This window comes from Hyalella azteca, unplaced genomic scaffold, assembly GCF_000764305.2.
Source record: "Hyalella azteca isolate HAZT.00-mixed unplaced genomic scaffold, Hazt_2.0.2 contig4627, whole genome shotgun sequence".
NCBI classification, from domain to species: domain Eukaryota; kingdom Metazoa; phylum Arthropoda; class Malacostraca; order Amphipoda; family Hyalellidae; genus Hyalella; species Hyalella azteca.
The window spans coordinates 271,591-289,857 of NW_025934840.1; the positions used below are offsets into that span (position 1 = coordinate 271,591).

The 18,267-nt window shown below is 36.6% G+C and overlaps 1 protein-coding gene across 1 annotated transcript in view; it reads left to right on the forward strand.

The window, feature by feature from the left end:
- The first annotated feature begins 2,783 nt into the window (after positions 1 to 2,783).
- Positions 2,784 to 18,267, forward strand: part of LOC108665338 (leucine-rich repeats and immunoglobulin-like domains protein sma-10) — a 29,450-nt gene continuing 13,966 nt past the window's right edge. Inside the window, exons 1-2 of the mRNA XM_047880088.1 lie at positions 2,784 to 2,848; positions 10,815 to 11,336. The gene's annotated coding sequence lies outside the window, so the exon portion shown is untranslated. The remainder of the gene's footprint in view (positions 2,849 to 10,814; positions 11,337 to 18,267) is intronic.

An 18,267-nucleotide genomic window follows, 5' to 3' on the forward strand; every position in this document is an offset into this window, starting at 1 on the left:
TGTTGTCAATCTTTAGCCTTAACTCACTCCAGTGGTGACTGAACACATTCGTTTTGTCAGTCTTTAGATTTAACTCATTCCAGTGGTGACTGAACCAGACATGTTGTTCTCACTTTGGCATAGGTTGGAAGAACTTCAGCTTTTGAGAACCAACTTTACAAAGTTGTAACCCCAACAAAAAATAGCAAATTATACAGTCAAATACTTCTGAATTTAACGTAAACTTGCCCAAATTATTCAATAGGTGACCCCTCAACCAATCCTTATTCGTTTTTTAAGTACCAGTCGTTGTTATTATTATGTTTCACTGCGAACGATGCACATATCTCGTACCCCTTTCATCAGTTTAAGCAAAATTCAATTCATATTTTGGCTATGAACATATGTACATAATTATACGGCCTTTGAGTTTAGCTGTGCGTGGTGCAGCCATCAATTGCTTTGGCGATCGCGACAGATAGCATCAGATAGCATCGTTGACGCTCCGCGTATGAACATCTTCAAAAACAGACTAGACGAAGCTATGCAGGAGCATATGTTCAGTCTTAAAATGCCTAGCAAATTACGGACCAAACAATAAGTCCAGNAAGGCCGGATCCCTTTTGAATCAAGTCACGAAAAATTCAAGAATCGGCAACAGGCCATGGGCCTATTTCTTCAGTGCCGACACTTCTATTCTATTCTAACACGACAGCTGTTTGTCAATCCATCCTCCAGTAACAGGCAGAGATTGCAGTGATCAATACGCAGACTGCTGTGACTTCGTTCCTCGTTTTCTTCTCAATAACCGTTTACTGCATAGTCAATAACCGTTCACTGCATCGTCAATAACCGTTCACTGCGTGGTCAATAAACGTTCACTGTATCGTCAATAACTGTTCACTGCATCGTCAATAACCGTTCACTGCATCGTCAATAACCGTTCACTGCATCGTCAATAACCGTTCACTGCATCGTCAATAACCGTCCACTGCATCGTCAATAACGGTTCACAGCATCGTCAATAATTCACTGCATCGTCAATAACCGTTCACTGCATCGTCAATAACGGTTCACTGCATCATCAATAACCGTTCATTGCATCGTCAATAACGGTTCACAGCATCGTCAATAATTCACTGCATCGTCAACAACCGTTCACTGCATCGTCAATAACCGATCACTGCATCGTCAATAACCGTTCACTGCATCGCCAATAGCCGCTGATGCCAATTAGTTTCGGTGACAGCTTTTCAAAATTAAATTAGGACCAAAAAATCCGCTGTAGAACCCTGAGAAACAACGAAAAAAATAATATTCATAAAATAACAATTTTGAACTGCATTAATTATCGAATTATGTCATAATAGTGACATTATTTCAGGTGCAAAAAAGCCTTAAAAATTGTTGAACAAAATGAAACTTCCACACACACAGCAAAAGCTCCTTTCCACAAACACACAGCGCGTGTACATAACACACAGCACACAATAAAATCACACAACACAAGTACGCAACACAAACAAACAATACAAGTACACAACACAAACAAGCAATACAAGTACGCAGCACAAACAAACAATACAAGTACACAACACAAACAAGCAATACAAGTACACAAACCAAACAAACAATACAAGTACACAACACAAACAAGCAATACAAGTACACAACACAATCACAAAGACAAGCACATACTAAATACACACAATACAAGTACACAACACAAACAAACAATTTAAGTACACAACACACGTACACAATACAAATACATAGTACAAGTACACAACACAAACACAATACAAATACACAACACAAGCACAAAACACAAGGCAGCAGCGCAGATCACGCAGCAGTAAAGGCATTTACTCGCAGGGCTTCACTGCCTGCGTGGCGTGCGTGTCGTCGGCCTCAGGCTACCGTCGCCCGCTACCTCTGGGCAGAGAATAAATAATATTGCACATGACATAGCAAGTGATAATTACGTGAAATGTCTAATCTAATAATTGTGGTGACATTAATGTAAAAATTGCTTATTAATAAATATAATAGCGCACCAGTGAATAAATAATATTGCATATGACATCGCAAGTGATAATTACGTGAAATGTCTAATCTAATTATTTTGGGGTCAGCTCATGTAAAAATGTTTAGTTAATAAATAAAAAATAATGTGAATAATTCAGAAATAATGTAGAATGAATTTTTTGATTCTGCAGACACCGTTCAAAACAAATAACGTATTTTTTTTACGAGCCCTTCGTGAAGCTTCGTTCGTTTAAATGTACTGAAATGATTCCCCTTTTCTTCTATTCCTGAAGTATCCCATTTTCTCTACTCATACAGAATTGTAAACTTTTATATAGGATTAAGTAAATCTTTATACCGAATTGTCATACAATTGCTTATGAATCACATTCGTTGGTTGCGATGTCAACAGAATGGAATATGATCGTAGGTGACACGTCACTTATATATGGCAAGCCAGGCCTCATGTCCCTCAGTTGGCCGGCTGGCGCTGGAGTGTGTGGGTGTGTCCGTAGAGTTCATGCACGACTCGAAGGGTTCGCAACTTTGGTGCTTCTATTTATTCTCGCGGCACATTGTGAAAGCAAATCAAGCTCATAAAATGTAACAATTACAAACGAACTGCTGTATTTATGCTTAAAATTATTGAAACAAGTGTGCCACTGTAGTGAAATCGAAACTTGAATTTAAAAAAAATTCTACAATGTTCAGTCAATAAAATGTGCATGAAAAAAAAAAACAGCGATGATGCATCAATTTCAAACACAAATTTAGATCGACTTTTTGAACTTCAAGCGAATCCCGGGCAGCAAACCGATGTCACAGGGAGCACTAAATCCTAGTGAGTAATCGCTTGCGTATGTCTTCTTCCAGGCAGAAATAATTAATTTAGTATGTTCCAGGTATATTTGTACCTTATTTATTACTGTCTGTAGTCCATCAAACTGTAATATACTGAAGTGCGTGGGCTGAGAATCAAAAATTGCCAAATGATTTACACGAGTTGGAGTAATTTATTAATAATAACGGAATATCTATAATTATTAATTAAAGTATATAAACGAAATAATATATTATATTTAGTGGCCGTTGCGTACGTTGCCTGGTTTCACGAACTCTTTACCCTGAAGTCTCATTGATGCAACAGCGTTTTTATAACTACAACAATTGTAATCTTTCTAAGCTAAGGTTATGTTTAATAAGGAATATATCTATAAGTCAAATGATAGTTTAAAAATATCTATTTTATTCTAAACAATTTGCGTAATGAGAAATTTCAATCATGATTAATAACAGTTCTTTTTTTAATTTATGTGTTGTAACAGCTAGTGAATCTCTTTGGTTCACTTCAGAGCGTCATCTTGACACGCTAATGGGACTTCTAAAATTACGCAATTTATGTTATTAATATTTTTACTGTATAGTTATATTATTTTAAAATAATAATTATAATTGGTATATTTTCCGCCATGTTAGTAAGCGATCACGTCAACATTCATTAAGAGTTTGAATGACTAAATTATTCTTAATCGAAATATATACTAAGAATTATTATATTTATGGTCCATACCTTTTTTCCGTCGTGCGTAAATTTCACCGCTGGACGCGCATCGTCGGCGGCAGTCGTTCTTCCTTAAGCAGAGTGACGGGACCAGAGCTAGTGTGATCATACTTGAATAATATGAAGCTAAGAACTTTATTATCAGCTCCAAGAACTTTCTTATCAGCTCTAAGAACTTAGAACTCATCAGCTATAAGAACTTAGAAATGATCAGGACTAAGAACTTAGAACTGATCAGCTCTATGGAACTTAAAACTCATCAGCTCTAAGAACTTAAAACTCATCAGCTCTAAGAACTTTCTTATCAGTATTTGAAACACCTAATGCCAAGCGCACAAATTGTGCGTATTTGGTATATTAGATTAAGAGGATACTTGGATGGAGATTCCATGTTAAATATTTTGTTAATGGTGTCGGTATGGTGTCGGTTTAGAAGGATTTTCTTGTACATATCATAGCAAATAGATTAGCAGACGAAGTTAGTATTGAGATGATAAATAAACTAGTTAATGCATTGCTCTTTATTACATGCAGTATGTGATCAAGAACATTTTTCGCGGATTTCGGGTTATTCATCAAGACAATAATTTAATTTGAAATGTTATATAATCTTAAATTCTCGGCGCCGTCTTCTAGATGGACACCGATCACTTCCTGAGTTGGAAGTTCGCCTTTCTAAATAAGGAAAACGCTTCGTATCCTGCATATTTAATGACGTTGTCTCTGATTATTCCTTTAACATGGAGGTCTGAGCGACAGCGCTAACTTGGGTCTGCATTAAATATCGTCTCTGAATATGTTGCTCAATAATGTAGAAACTCGACTGCCGAAACGCTCACAAGTCGAGCTTAGGTCCCTGCCAGGCTAACCATGGCTACGGTGATGACGATAACTAAGCTTGTAAATTGACTTTGTAACCTATTGATTAAAAGGAAGGAAGAATTTGTCGCCGACGAAGAGTGACGAACACAGTTCGTAAGTTTGGGATCGAATGATATAGGTCATTAATTGAAAATATAGAAAAAAAATTTCCGGCATCTTAACATTACATCTCTTAAGCGTAAAATGACATTAAAGTACCAATCCTACCCCTTATTAAAAAGTAGAAATAAAAATTTGCGGCATCTTTACATAGCAGCACCGTAAGACGATATTAAAGTACCAATACTTTAATATTAATTTAAAGTACCAATACTTTAATACTTTAATTTAAAGTACCAATACTTTAATAATAATACTTTACCGGAACTAGCAATAGAAGGAATTTATAATAAAAATAATTGAGAATTTTTTAGGAAAGCTGAAAAGAATCGTGCGCTCTACTGTCCTCAGAGGGCCAAAAGAGCGCACAGTGCGAGTGCCATAACAGAACTATATAGCAATAGAAGGAATTCATCGTAAAATAAATTAAGTGAGAAATTTTGTAAGAAAGCTAAAAATAATCGTGTGCATTACTGTCCTCAGTTGGCCAAAAGAGCGCACACAGTGAGTACCATAACGGAACTAGCAATAGAAGGAATTCATCGTAAAATAAATTTAGTGAGAAATTTTTCAAGAAATCTAAAATTAATCCTGCACTCTACTGTCCTCAGTTGGCGAAAAGAGCGCACACAGTGAGTACCATAACGGAACTAGCAATAGAAGGAATTTATCAAAAATAAATGAGAAATTTTCAGAAAAACAAAAGAATCGTGCGCTTTACTGTCCTCAGTTGGCCAAAAGAGGGCACACAGTGAGTGCCATAACGGAACTAGCATTAAAAGGAATTTATCATAAAAATAAATGAGAAAATTTTAGGAAAACTGAAGAATCGTGCGCTCTACTGTCTTCAGTTGGCCAAAAGAGCGCACACAGTGAGTGCCTGGTGTGGCGGTAGCGGCAGTGCAGTCGCAGCCTTCCATTAGATGGAAGTTCCGGTTCAGGCCTCCTGCCTCGCTGCTTCCAAATGCAGTTGCACTACTTCATGGTCCTACTTAAACCCTTTCTCTACATTGCCTATGTTCAAATTTTCATTATCTCTGTGCATTGTAATTACCGTTTTTCTACAACTTTTAACCTCTCTGCCTATAGTTTATCCTGACCAGAAAAATTGACGACCTCTCAGTTCACGACCTTTACAGTCTGTAAAAATTTAGATTTCTCTGTTTATGATTTTCCCTATCAGTAAAATTTATCACTCAACTGCGCATGATTTTTCCTTAGTGCAAAATTCATGGCTTCTTTTTTCATGGTCTTACATTTCTATCGAATTTTCATCTGTTTGCACAAGATATTGGCCGCCACTCAGCAATATGACCAGCTGCCACTCAGCAATATGACCAGCTATAAAAATACCAATAAGATCTTAAAAATACCAATAAGATCTTAAAAATACCAATAAGATCTTAAGATCAGAAGATCTTAAAATTTTGGCAATTGCTTGTAAATTACTCAAGCTGCAGAAATTCCTAAATAAATGCATAAGAACTTGTAAGCAGAGAACCATGTTCTGAAATCCGCGGAGTTTACCCCTGAGATTTTAATTACTTTCGATTGGAATATATGTCAACAAATTGGTTTCATGAAAGTTCAATAATTTAGAAATTCAATTCATTTTGGTTACATCACTTACATGTTTATTTAATTGTTAATCGTTTATTATTTATTGCCGATAAATATTCAAATAAATCGGTTTTATTATTTATTATAAACATCTTATTCATATTCGTGGATGACGTGAGTTTAATACAAAGTACATTGAAGAAAATTTTCACATTGAAATTTAGCCTGAAACATTTAATCGTAAGAAATTTATTTCAGTGAAATTTTGAATTTTATGATGGAACCCTGTGGTATTCTTCTTTATGAAGGAATTCGAAATACCGTACAATGCATTCTAATGTTAAGAACCCTTAAACCGTAAACAAGACAGTCGAACGTTTTTGAAAAAGAAAGATATTTCAACATATATCCCTTCGAAATTTATTTGCTTTTTGGTAGAGAAATAAAGTAATATTTAAATGTTTCTCGTTTCTACCTAGCCGAGTAAGCCCAATGCAGAACCAAACGCACCTCGGCCACTAGCGAGGGTTGGACAAGTAGTATTCTATTGACGGTGGTCGAGGAAGGTTGTCGCTCGTTTGCTCTGTCACTTGAGCTCCTGTGTGACTGAAAAAAATACCGTAGATATGAAGCAAACAGATGGGTCCTAAAGCAACAGCGGGAACGGCTGCAAAATCTTTGAACGCGTCACATGAAACGCTGTGAGTGAGTACTTTTTTTTAAACGCGTCGCATGAAAAGTGAGCATTAAAATGAATGACGTTATGTTTTATTTCGAGCTTGCTTAGCTCGAATTTAAGTGAACATTAAAAGGCCTGAAACATTCTAGAATACCGTTAGTATTCAGAAATTATTGTTGAAAAAATGGTGAATGCTTCCTCCGAACAAAACTGCTATGTACTAAATCTCGATTGATACCTGTTTTTATTGTGTTCAGAATTTTAATAGTAATTTTACATTTGCAAGCGCTGAGGAAAATGTTTTTAGCCCCTTTTCATATCGTTTAATCTGCATAAATTCAATCGTCGGGGGCTAAAGATTATCTTGTTTATCGATAAAATACCTGAAATTGAACGTAGGATAAAATTAGGTTTTGACTGCTTACCGATAAATTCAGGGTGAATGGGTTAATATGATATATTTGTAATTTTTAATTATTGTAATTAATGCCCTAGAAATGAGGATGGCAGTGATACCCAAATTAAACGCGACGTTTTTTAAAAGTTATCTACAATAAAAAAATTCAATGATACATCCATTCTGCCTCATTTGTAGACCAAACTTTAATTAAAGTATTGGAGAAAATTTCTTTTGTGCCTAAAAATATTTCCTATCAAAGTCAATTATGTTGGCTATATTCCATCTTACAGTATTTCTCGACACGTTAACAGCTGGCCGCTATACCGTGGGATAAATTACTTGATTGTTCAGGAAACAGGAAAAGCGCGCGTTAAAGAGACGCATCCGCTTGTCTGCATCGTCCTGCCATCGTATGAGAAAGAGGTTAAATATTTATAATTATCGAATTATTAACAAGCAGTTTATTTTTTAATTGATGATAAATTTATATTACGAGTATGAATTTAGAGATGCTCTCAACGGTTAATGAGCTGGGGCATTTCCCTTACCCAATTAAATTAAAGGCATAAAATAAAATAGATAAGCAGAAAAATTATACAATTCAGGAAACACATTGAAATGCTGTCTCATTCAACCATCTTCTCTAATAATTGAGTCACATATAGGGACATATTTTAGGCGTACACGCTATTAATTAATACTAACTGAACCTTCAGCAAAAGCCTTGACTGCACCACATGTTGCCGACACGACCGCGCTGTACCAACTTATGATTGAGTTGCGTAAGAATAGCATGAGACGCCATCTATCTAAGGCAAGCTCAATTTAGCGTGAAGCCTCTACTTCTCATGCTGGCGAGGCGGCCATATTTGGTGCATACTCAGCCTTGCACTGTGTCTCAATTATCCAACTTTGCTCCAAAGATCCTCGTGAATTTAAACTTGCTAGTCGCTGGACAAGTTGGCGAGTCTGCGGAATGCCAATGGGGGAAGTAATCTTGGCTCTCCACGTGGCTCCAAGACCCTTTAACGCACGCATGGAACTATAGCCTTTAACTTGATAATGTAGCAATTGGTAGAATGTTTAATTAAATATGGAAATCGTTCATCAAAGGTTAGTGAAATATAATGACCCTTTAACGCACGCATGGAACTTCCTAGCCTTCAACTTGCTAATGTAGCAATTGGTTGATTGTTTAATTGAATATGGAAATCTTCATCAAAGGTTAGTGAAATATAGTGACCCTTTAACGCACGCATGGAACTTCCTAGCCTTCAACTTGCTAATGTAGCAATTGGTAGAATGTTTAATTAAATATGGAAATCGTTCATCAAAGGTTAGTGAATTATAGTATTGAGAAACAAATGGTTTCAGAGAAGCTCGGAATGGTTGGTGTGAAAGGAGATGAGGGCAGGAGCGGCGCGAGGGTCGATTTTGAGTGCAATGAAGAGGGTAGCGAGGGCATTACGATGCAGGACAAGGGCACATCAGCGAAGTGCTATAGCCGCATTACAAATGCTGCGAACGTGGCCGCAAATTTGAATGAAGTGGCACTGGATATGCTGGAAGATGGAGTCAAAAATTTGTGTTTTGTTGCTGAAACAACTATCTGGGTTAATAGACCTTTTCTCGTCATGGTGGGCTGATTCTTTTCGTTATATTTGCGGAAGGATCCATGTAGATGCATCTGAAAAAACTTCTGCCGACATTTTTTCGAGGTTCCAAACCATTCAAAAAATTGAGTTTTCTTCATTTGCTTGCGGAAATTCCTCTAGCACGTGTGATTATAATTGTGCGGATTAAAAACCAGTACATTTTTGCTACTTATTTTATTATATTATAAATGCTTTCCATCTGGGAATTCTTAGACACAAATCCCAAGCAAAGATTAGGCACTGCTTTCATATTTTCTCAATGATTACTTACGTATCAATGAATTTTTTAGCATTTTTGCATTGTTTCACTCAGTCCTAGTTCTCAAATAACTCACCAAAACTAATAATAGCTAACCGGATTCACCATAGTATCCCCGGTTGCAATCACCAGCTCATCTACCAATCAGACACGAGGATACTTCAAAGCCATCAAGTTAGGCGCTAAATTGGTTATTGGCCAACCAGCAATGATTCTTCCTTTGGCTTGAGTGGTCGCGGTCCGAGATTTTCGGTATCATTGTTACAAAGCGAACTTTAATCTTGGGGATGAGACCAAAGCTTTGTCGTTTCTTCTCGTTAGGCGATCCTCAATCAGGCTTATTATTCTTATTTATAGTTATGGCAGTTACAGTTATCTCAGGCAAAATATGTGAGCATGGTTGGAAGAATTTTTCTATCAACCTTTGATTTTTTGACAATTTAAGATTGAGTTTGACTGAATGAATAAACATTTTTCCCACAAATTGCATGCAAATATCTCGATACATTTTTGTGATGATTTATTAGATAAAATTAGTTACACCCTTCAGATGTTTCACATCGATTAATAATTCAAATATCTTTGTTTACCGTAGAATTAAGCTATACAAGAAGCGAATAGTTCCAGTTGACAAACGATCACATGGCGCTGATCCGCACACGCTCGCGGTGCCATGTAAGGTAATTTCCTAAAAAATATAACTCAGTACTCACTGCAGTGAGTGACAGAAAGCGCATTTTCTCGTCGACGAAAACGTGAAGTCACGGACGGACAGACAGACGGACGGACAGACAGATGGACGGACAGACGGACGGACAGACAGACAGACAGACAGACAGACGGACATGGCGAGCACAACAGTGAATTTTTTCCATAAATAAGAAAATACGCTAAAAATGTCATTAGCTGCCATGCATGTGGTCGTTGGGCTGGGAGACCAGGCCAGAATTAAGCCATAAAAGCTTGCTGTTAGTAGGGAAAAATAATGAAAAAAAGGTTTCCAGAAACACCAGGTCAAAAGGTTGTTGCAAATTGTTAGTAAATGTATTTTACGATACGAATGGAGAACGTATGATGGATTTAATCTGATACAATTTAAATGATGAATTGTAATTCAAAAATATTCCAAAATATAATGCTTGTATATTTAACTACATGTTCGCATATCTAAGTAATGGTTCCACAAGTAGCATTTATAGTGTGGAACGTGACTGATGATCATCATTTTGAAATAGTGTTGATAAACGAACACCAGATGAATTTGTTCTTTTTTATGTTTGGGTGAGCAACGAATTTTTATCCAAAAATTAGAACTGCCTCAACGCTGGCCTACCGAGGAAAATCCATTAACTCAAGCCCGTCTTGTAATCCAACGAGATTTGAACTCTCAACATGGGTAGCTCTAGTCGCTAAACTAAATAGATGGATTTTTTACAGAAAATTATAACGTTTTCGTTCAAATTATAAAATTGGTTGCATTCATTAACGCAACCAACTTTGAGTATTTTTATTGTAGAAGAAAATTCTTTCAGGGACATAAGGATGTCGTTTAATATTCAAACTTGTGTCTGCGAATCTTTGCTACATTGTATTTCGATACTGAGTTGAACCTTACACACAAATTTAATTTTATACTGCTGAAAAACTAGTAGCGTGTATTTACTAATGTAATAGATGTTTTTAAATGAATGTCCTTTTGTTATGTTTTACAGACTGTCTCGCCAAGATCAGAGCTTCGGCAAAGTTCAAGAACTGAAAACTTAAACCTTTCCCAAACTCCCGCGGAAAAGTCGAGCAATTAGCCCCTGAAGAAGGTCTATAATTTTTCAATACTGAAGGCCCAACAATTTCCCGTAGGAAACACTCTCACTCATGAGGAAATTCAATTATTTCTCACCTCAAAAGGTCCATAATTTCACCCAGTAATTTCTCATATGAGAGGTGCCAGAAATAATTCCACTTCAGCCCAGGTTTCATTCCTCGACCTCACATGACCTGAAAGCACTACCCTCGCCATTACCCTCCTTCCGTTTCCGATAACTAAGGAGTTTACACCAAATCTTTTCCCATCGCGGAGAACTGGAGAAATTCTTGAGATGAGTCCCTGGAATTGGAGCGACGGTCAAAGAAACGCTCAGAAGAGCCCCAAGAAATAGCGTTCGCTACTGCCACTCGGATTAAAATCGCTGCCGTCCAATTCTCATCATCTACACGAGTCACCCCTCGACACGCAGGTCGGTGCAAGATCAGGGATTGCCTTCGACACTGTCTTATTTGCTGCTGTGTTACATTTTGTATCTTTTATCTTAACATAATTTACTTTACATTTATAAATTTACAATCAACTTTACATTTATAAATTTGCAATCCACGTTACATTATTGTATCTTTATCTTGTGGCTTACCTTTATTAAAGTGTTTTATATATTTACAATCAACTTTATATTTATACATTTACAATCAACGTTACATTATTGTATCTTGTGGCTTAATTTAATTAAATTGTTTTTGTATTTACAATCAACTTTCCGTTTATACATTTACAATCGACGTTACATAATTGTATCGTGTGGCTTAACCTAATTAACGTGTTTTATGTATTTATAACCAACTTTACATTTATACATTTATAATCATTGTTACATTATTGTATCATGTGGCTTAACCTAATTAACGTGTTTTATATATTTACGATCAACTTTCCATTTATACATTTACAATCAACGTTACATTATCTTGTGGCTTAACGTAATTTACTTGTTTTATATATTTACATCTATCTTATTTTATTTTCTTCACGTCTTATAGATTAGGTCTCAAAAAGCCAGTGAGCAAACTGCGACAGGAATCTTTCCTTCAGCTGCTATAGAGAAGCAATATGAGACATTTTTCGTTCTTAGACAAATGCGAGACAATTAGTTGTATCTTCTTATTCTGCTATAGAACAAAACCATTTGAGTTCTTGAACTTATAATAAAAACTTATTTTTGGAGGTCTTTGAGCAGCAATAATATGCACATGCCAATAGCAGTGAGGTTGTCGTAACAGCAATAGCAATAAAATGTCAGGTTTATAAACAAGCCAGATAACTGTTGATAAGGAATTTAGAATTTTGTTATATTCATTACACGAAAATAAGGTCAGCGTGGCTTGGGAGTCAATAATGCATGGAATTATAGAATTCTGTTATTTTAAATCCCGTTATCCCGAATTTCACCATCCTTAACCCCATCAGCCAAATTAAGTTAATAATTTTGAAACACAAATATTGTAATTGAAGAGATAACACGCAAATCACAAATTCAGTACGAAACTCCTGATCAAACCCTGATTTGAACTATACAATAACCTTAAACTTTGACTTTCATAATAAGACCTACGCCTATCAAGTGAAAATATACTTTAATTATGTAGTCTAACATTACAGTCCAATCTGTAACGTAACAGAATTTCACAATTATGGACAAAATTCCGAGGTAATATCGTGATAAATATCCTGGTAAATATATCCACGCGCCTGATTGGCCCCTAAATATTTAAAAGTACAAGATTCAAGCACATCCAAATACAACAAAAAATAAATAGAAAATATTTATTTATTTTGTTTCATCTGCAATCGTCGGAAATTAGCATAGTGGGTTGATTGGTTCTGTCGGAGATTGGTTAGTTGTAATTCATGAATTTAATGTTTAAAGACCACAATAATTCAGCCGACTTCCTAATGCCACAAAGTTCTTAATTATAAAGAAATATCCTGCATCATCATTACCATGCAATAGATTTTCAGTGAAATAAAATTAAAATACTCGATCACGTCTGATTTAAATGGAATAACAGAAGACCTAATAAAATTATTGAAGCAAATAGTACCCCAATTTTAATCCTCAAAACGGAACAGCTATAAAATCGAACTCTCTAGGAGTAAATTCTTTTAGACAAAACCTTTAAGTCTTGAAATAATCGAATAATTGAAACAAAATCGAATAATTGAAACAAAATCAAATAATTGAAACAAAATCTTGAAAACATAATTGAATAATTCAGTGTGGGAAAACGGCCTCGAGATGATACGAGGCGTAACAATAATAAACGAGGCTCGCCCATCCAGCAGCCATGCAGGGCTCCGGTAATATCGATGCAGTAATAATAATAATATTATTAATATTAATAATATTATTGGCTCTATCTTTTATTGGCTCCGGAAATATTATTGGCTTTATCTTGTGAGCTGCTCGCCGTCCTCGTCCAATTTGGAAGAGGAACAACTACCGTCCGACAGTTCCATGTCCGGCGTGAAATATTCAGCGCCATCTGACGAGCTGACCTCTGCTGTACCGGTGGCTCGTGGGTGACTACTTTCATGTGTAGGTGTGTTGTGTAATGTGGGTGTGTTTTTCATGTGTAGGTGGATGTGTATTGTGGGTGTGTTTTTCATGTGTAGGTGTGTTGTGTAATGTGGGTGTGTCTTTCATGTGAAGGTGTGTGTGTATTGTGGGAGTGTTTTTCATGTGTACGTGTGTTGTGTAATGTGGGTGTGTCTTTCATGTGTAGATTGGTGTGTAATGAGGGTGTGCATTTTATGTGTAGGGTGGTGTGTAATGTGGGTGTGTCTTTCATGTATAGATTGGTGTGTAATGAGGGTGTGCATTTTATGTGTAGGTTGGTGTGTAATGTATGTGTGCCTTTCATGTATAGGTTGGTGTGTAATGAGGGTGTGCATTTTATGTGTAGGTTGGTGTGTAATGTATGTGTGCTTTTCATATGTAAGTTGGTCTGTAATCACCCGCATTGTAGTTTGATCTTACTCTCTCTGACGAGGTTGCTGCTTTGGGAACTACTTGGTGTACGCAAGGTGATTTTGTGAGTGATTTATGTCACTCACCTAAGCTTAGGTACTTTTTGGTGACTGCTTGTATCGGGTATGGTGATTGTTTGATTATCTCTCGTGTCTTAGGTTGCTGCTCGATGACTGCTTGCCTCGGGTCGGGTGATTGTTTGACATTCTCTCGAGACTCAGGTGACTGATGACTGCTAGTCTCGGGTCGGGTGATTATTTGATTTTCTCTCGCGTCTTAGGTGACTTCTTGATGACTGCTTGTCTCGGGTAGGGTGACTGTTTGACTATCTCTCGTGACTTTTGTGACTTCTTAATGACTGCTTGTCTCGGGTAGGGTAACTGTTTGACTTTCTCTCTTATATTATGTGACTTCTTGATGACTGCTTGTCTTGGGTCGGGTGATTGTTTGACCATCTCTCGCGTCTTAGGTGACAGCTTGTCTCGGGTAGGGTGATTGTTTGACTATCTATCGCGTCTTAGGTGACTGCTTGATGACTGCTTGTCTCGGGTCGGGTGATTGTTTGACTATCTCTCGCGTCTTAGGTGACTGCTTGATGACTGTTTGTCTCGGGTCATGTGACTGTTTGACTATCTTTCGCGTCTTAGGTGACTGCTTGATGACTCCTTGTTTCGGGTCATGTGACTGTTTGACTTTCTCTCGTGTCTTAGGTGACTGCTTGATGACTCCAGTGGTGGGTGATTGTTTGGTGGTTTGTCTCTCGTTCTTTGGGTGACTCTGGTTGACCGACCACCATGAGGCGGTTTACTGTCAGGATGGGCTTGATTGAAAGCTAGACAATTTTATTTGCGAAGTTTTTTACTGAAATGCGCACGTTTTTGACGGGCTCTATGCGTCAATGGAAATAACGGTAAGATTTTTTATTGAGATTTTAAAATCCAGAAACCTTCAATATCCTGAACTTTAATGCGTCAATGAGAATAACGGTAAGATTTTTATTGAGATTTTAAAATCCAGAAACCCTCAATATCCTGGATTTCCATGCAAATGTTCCATGCACGTCACTCTGACGTGAGACCACTATGGTCCCGCAGCTTTAATCACTTACATGATGAATGCGAGGCTGCGGTGAAAAGTTTGTCTCCGATGCAAGCGAACCCAGTGAAAATTTACAGACGCAGCAGCTTCTGATTTGGATTACCAGACGCTGGGGCGACTCTAAATTTTGTTAGGGTAGGAGTTCTTATAGGAGTTCTGCCCAGTGAAAATCTACAGACGCGGCAGCTTCGGATTTGGATTACCAGACGCTGGGACGACTCTAAATTTTGTTAGGGTAGGAGTTCTTCCCAGTGAAAATTTACAGACGCGGCAGCTTCTACTGATTTCTGCAGCAATAACTACATGAATTGTCTAACTTCTGCAGCAATAACTACATGCATTGTCTGATTTCTGCAGCAATAACTACATGAATTGTCTGATTTCTGCAGCAATAACTGCATGAATTGTCTGATTTCTGCAGCAATAACTGCATGAATTAACTGATTTCTTGCAGCAATAACTGCATGAATTAACTGATTTCTTGCAGCAATAACTACATGAATTGTCTGGTTTCTGCAGCAATAACTACATGAATTGTCTGGTTTCTGCAGCAATAACTACATGCATTGTCTGATTTCTGCAGCAATAACTGCATGAATTGTCTGATTTCTGCAGCAATAACTGCATGAATTAACTGATTTCTTGCAGCAATAACTGCCTGAATTAACTGATTTCTGCAGCAATAACTGCATGAATTGTCCGATTTCTGCTGCAATAACTGCATGAATTAACTGATTTCTGCAGCAATAACTGAATTAATTAGATGATAGCTGCAGCAATAACTGCAAAACTGTGGCTACTGCCGTGAAATTTTCAGGCAACCGGTTAATTGTCAACCAAATTATTATCAATTTTTATTAGATATTATAATTAATCCTAATTATTTTAACTAATTAAAATTACTATTACAATTAATAGTTTAAATGTATTTAATTTGTTTGATTAAGGAATTAAATAAAATAATTGTCAGTGACTTAATATTATCAATTATTATTTGAAAGCGTTTGTTCCGAGCATCCATTTTTCTGATGCCCATCTTTGCCGCACCTTAAAATTGGATGACTGAAACGAAAAGAAAATCGTCTGGTAAAACGGAATAAAATTGGTTTTCAGAGCATTTGGTTAATTCTGACGCTTAATTTCCACAAACCCATGACCTGTCATCGACAATTATTACTACTTATACGTGTAGTAAAGACTAACTAATTACTACTTAAGTATACATGTGGTAAACTGATCTGCGAAATGGAGTTTAAGAGCAGCAGTTCAAAAATTTTTTTGAGAAATGTAATTTGTTTAGAGAACTACAGTTAAAAAATTTTTTAGAGAACTGCAATTTTTTTGGAGAACTGCAGATCAAATTTTTTTTACCCAGCAGCCAAAATAATTTATGGAGTAGAATTCGCTTTACCACTTGAACTATATGTTTCCAGATCCAAGTAATGGATCCACATGTAACATTTATAGTGTTACATGGCGTATTAAGACAATTAGAAAGTCTTTTTCGTTATCAAGTTTGCTACTAGAAACCAACAGAAAATCTAAAACATCAAGCTGAAATTAAAGGCTATCGTATTAACCTCTATTTATATTATCTAATTCTTCCGTGAAAATAAGCAGTAAATCAATTCAATTCACTGCCGTATAAATGCTACGAGCACTGAGTGCGTGCAACTGCAACAAGATCGATGCAGCAGCGACTATACCCAGTGAAAATTTACAGACGCGGCAGCTTCTGATTTGGATTACCAGAAGCTGGGGCGACTCTAAATTTTGTTAGGGTAGGAGTTCTTAACCCAAAGAAAATGTACAGACGCGGCAGCTTCTGATTTGGATTACCAGAAGCTGGGGCGACTCTAAATTTTAGCTGTGTCCAGTCAAATGCAGGCAGGTTTACGGCTGTGTCCAGTCAAATACAGGCAGGTTTACGGCTGTGTCCAGTCGAATGCAGGCAAGTTTACGGCTGTGTCCAGTTAAATGCAGGCAGGTTTCGAGACGTAAAGTTCACTATACGCTTTTGATTATGCAGTTGAATCTAAAACTGGGCTAGGGTAAAGGTTTGTCTAATTTTAGTGATTATGCGATATCCATGGTATTATGTATGGGAAAATAAAAACAATTTGATACGTAAAATAAATGAAATTGAATGCCCAATTTAACAAAATCAATCCTACCAAATACAGAATAAAATATTCAAGGCAGCTGCACCTGCTATGTGATGTGGAGATGATTTTGGGTCGGAGTGATGTAATGCTGATGAAGTGTCCACTTTTTAACGCGTCTAAATGCCATTGAACTGCAAAGATCACTAATACCTAAATTCTGGAGTATTTCTTAATTGAAATACACCAGCGGTAGATCCATGGCTGCTGCTTGACGTAGATAAAAAAAATTCTCACGTATTGCCGAGTTCTTTTTCTATGAATTCACTCGCAAAATATTTACCCACCTTCGATTGTGCATGCTTGCGCTACAGTAGTACAATACTATGTTTGGGTTTTCAGGGTTTAAAATAATTTTTTGAATTATGGAAGAAGATATAAAACTAATCCGACACCTATTGCTTGGCTATCATGGGTCGATTTCGTTTTGTTTTATAATAATAATAATAATAATAAAAAATATTGTTTCTTTCGGTCCAAGCAACGAACACTGCGGTACCACTGTTTTGGCTGCTGTTTTTATGTTGCTGCTGTTAGTTAAGTGATAGTCAAATAGTGAACTAATTATTTTTCAGCGATTGCGAGGAAAGATTTTATTTAAGAGTTGAAGTCACTTTAAACTTTAAATGTTATTGAAACGCAAATGATATACAATAAATATAATTGTCCACACTGATAAACAACCTCTCGACGTCAAACATTCTTTCGCTTTAAAAAATTTTAGCGTTGATCGTTGTACGGCTAGCCTGATTCATTACGCTCACCAGCACACATCAGCAGAAGTTGAAGCAGTACAGCAAATATATCAACTTGATTCGCAGACAACAAACGAAAAAACTTATGTGACGTGCTGAGTTATCTTCAAAATGTTCTTGATCACGATCTTCAAAATGTTCTTCAATACGATCTTCAAAATGTTCTTCAAAACGATCTTCAAAATGTTCCATAATCACGAAGTTCAGTAAAAGGTAGTATTTTTGTCCCTATATATGGATCACGTATTTCAGTAAAAGGTAATTTTTGCCCCTATAAATGGATTCTATCATGGAGAATGAGAACGTGAAAATGCTTGAGAACGCCTTTGGCAATCGATTGACCCCTTTACAAAG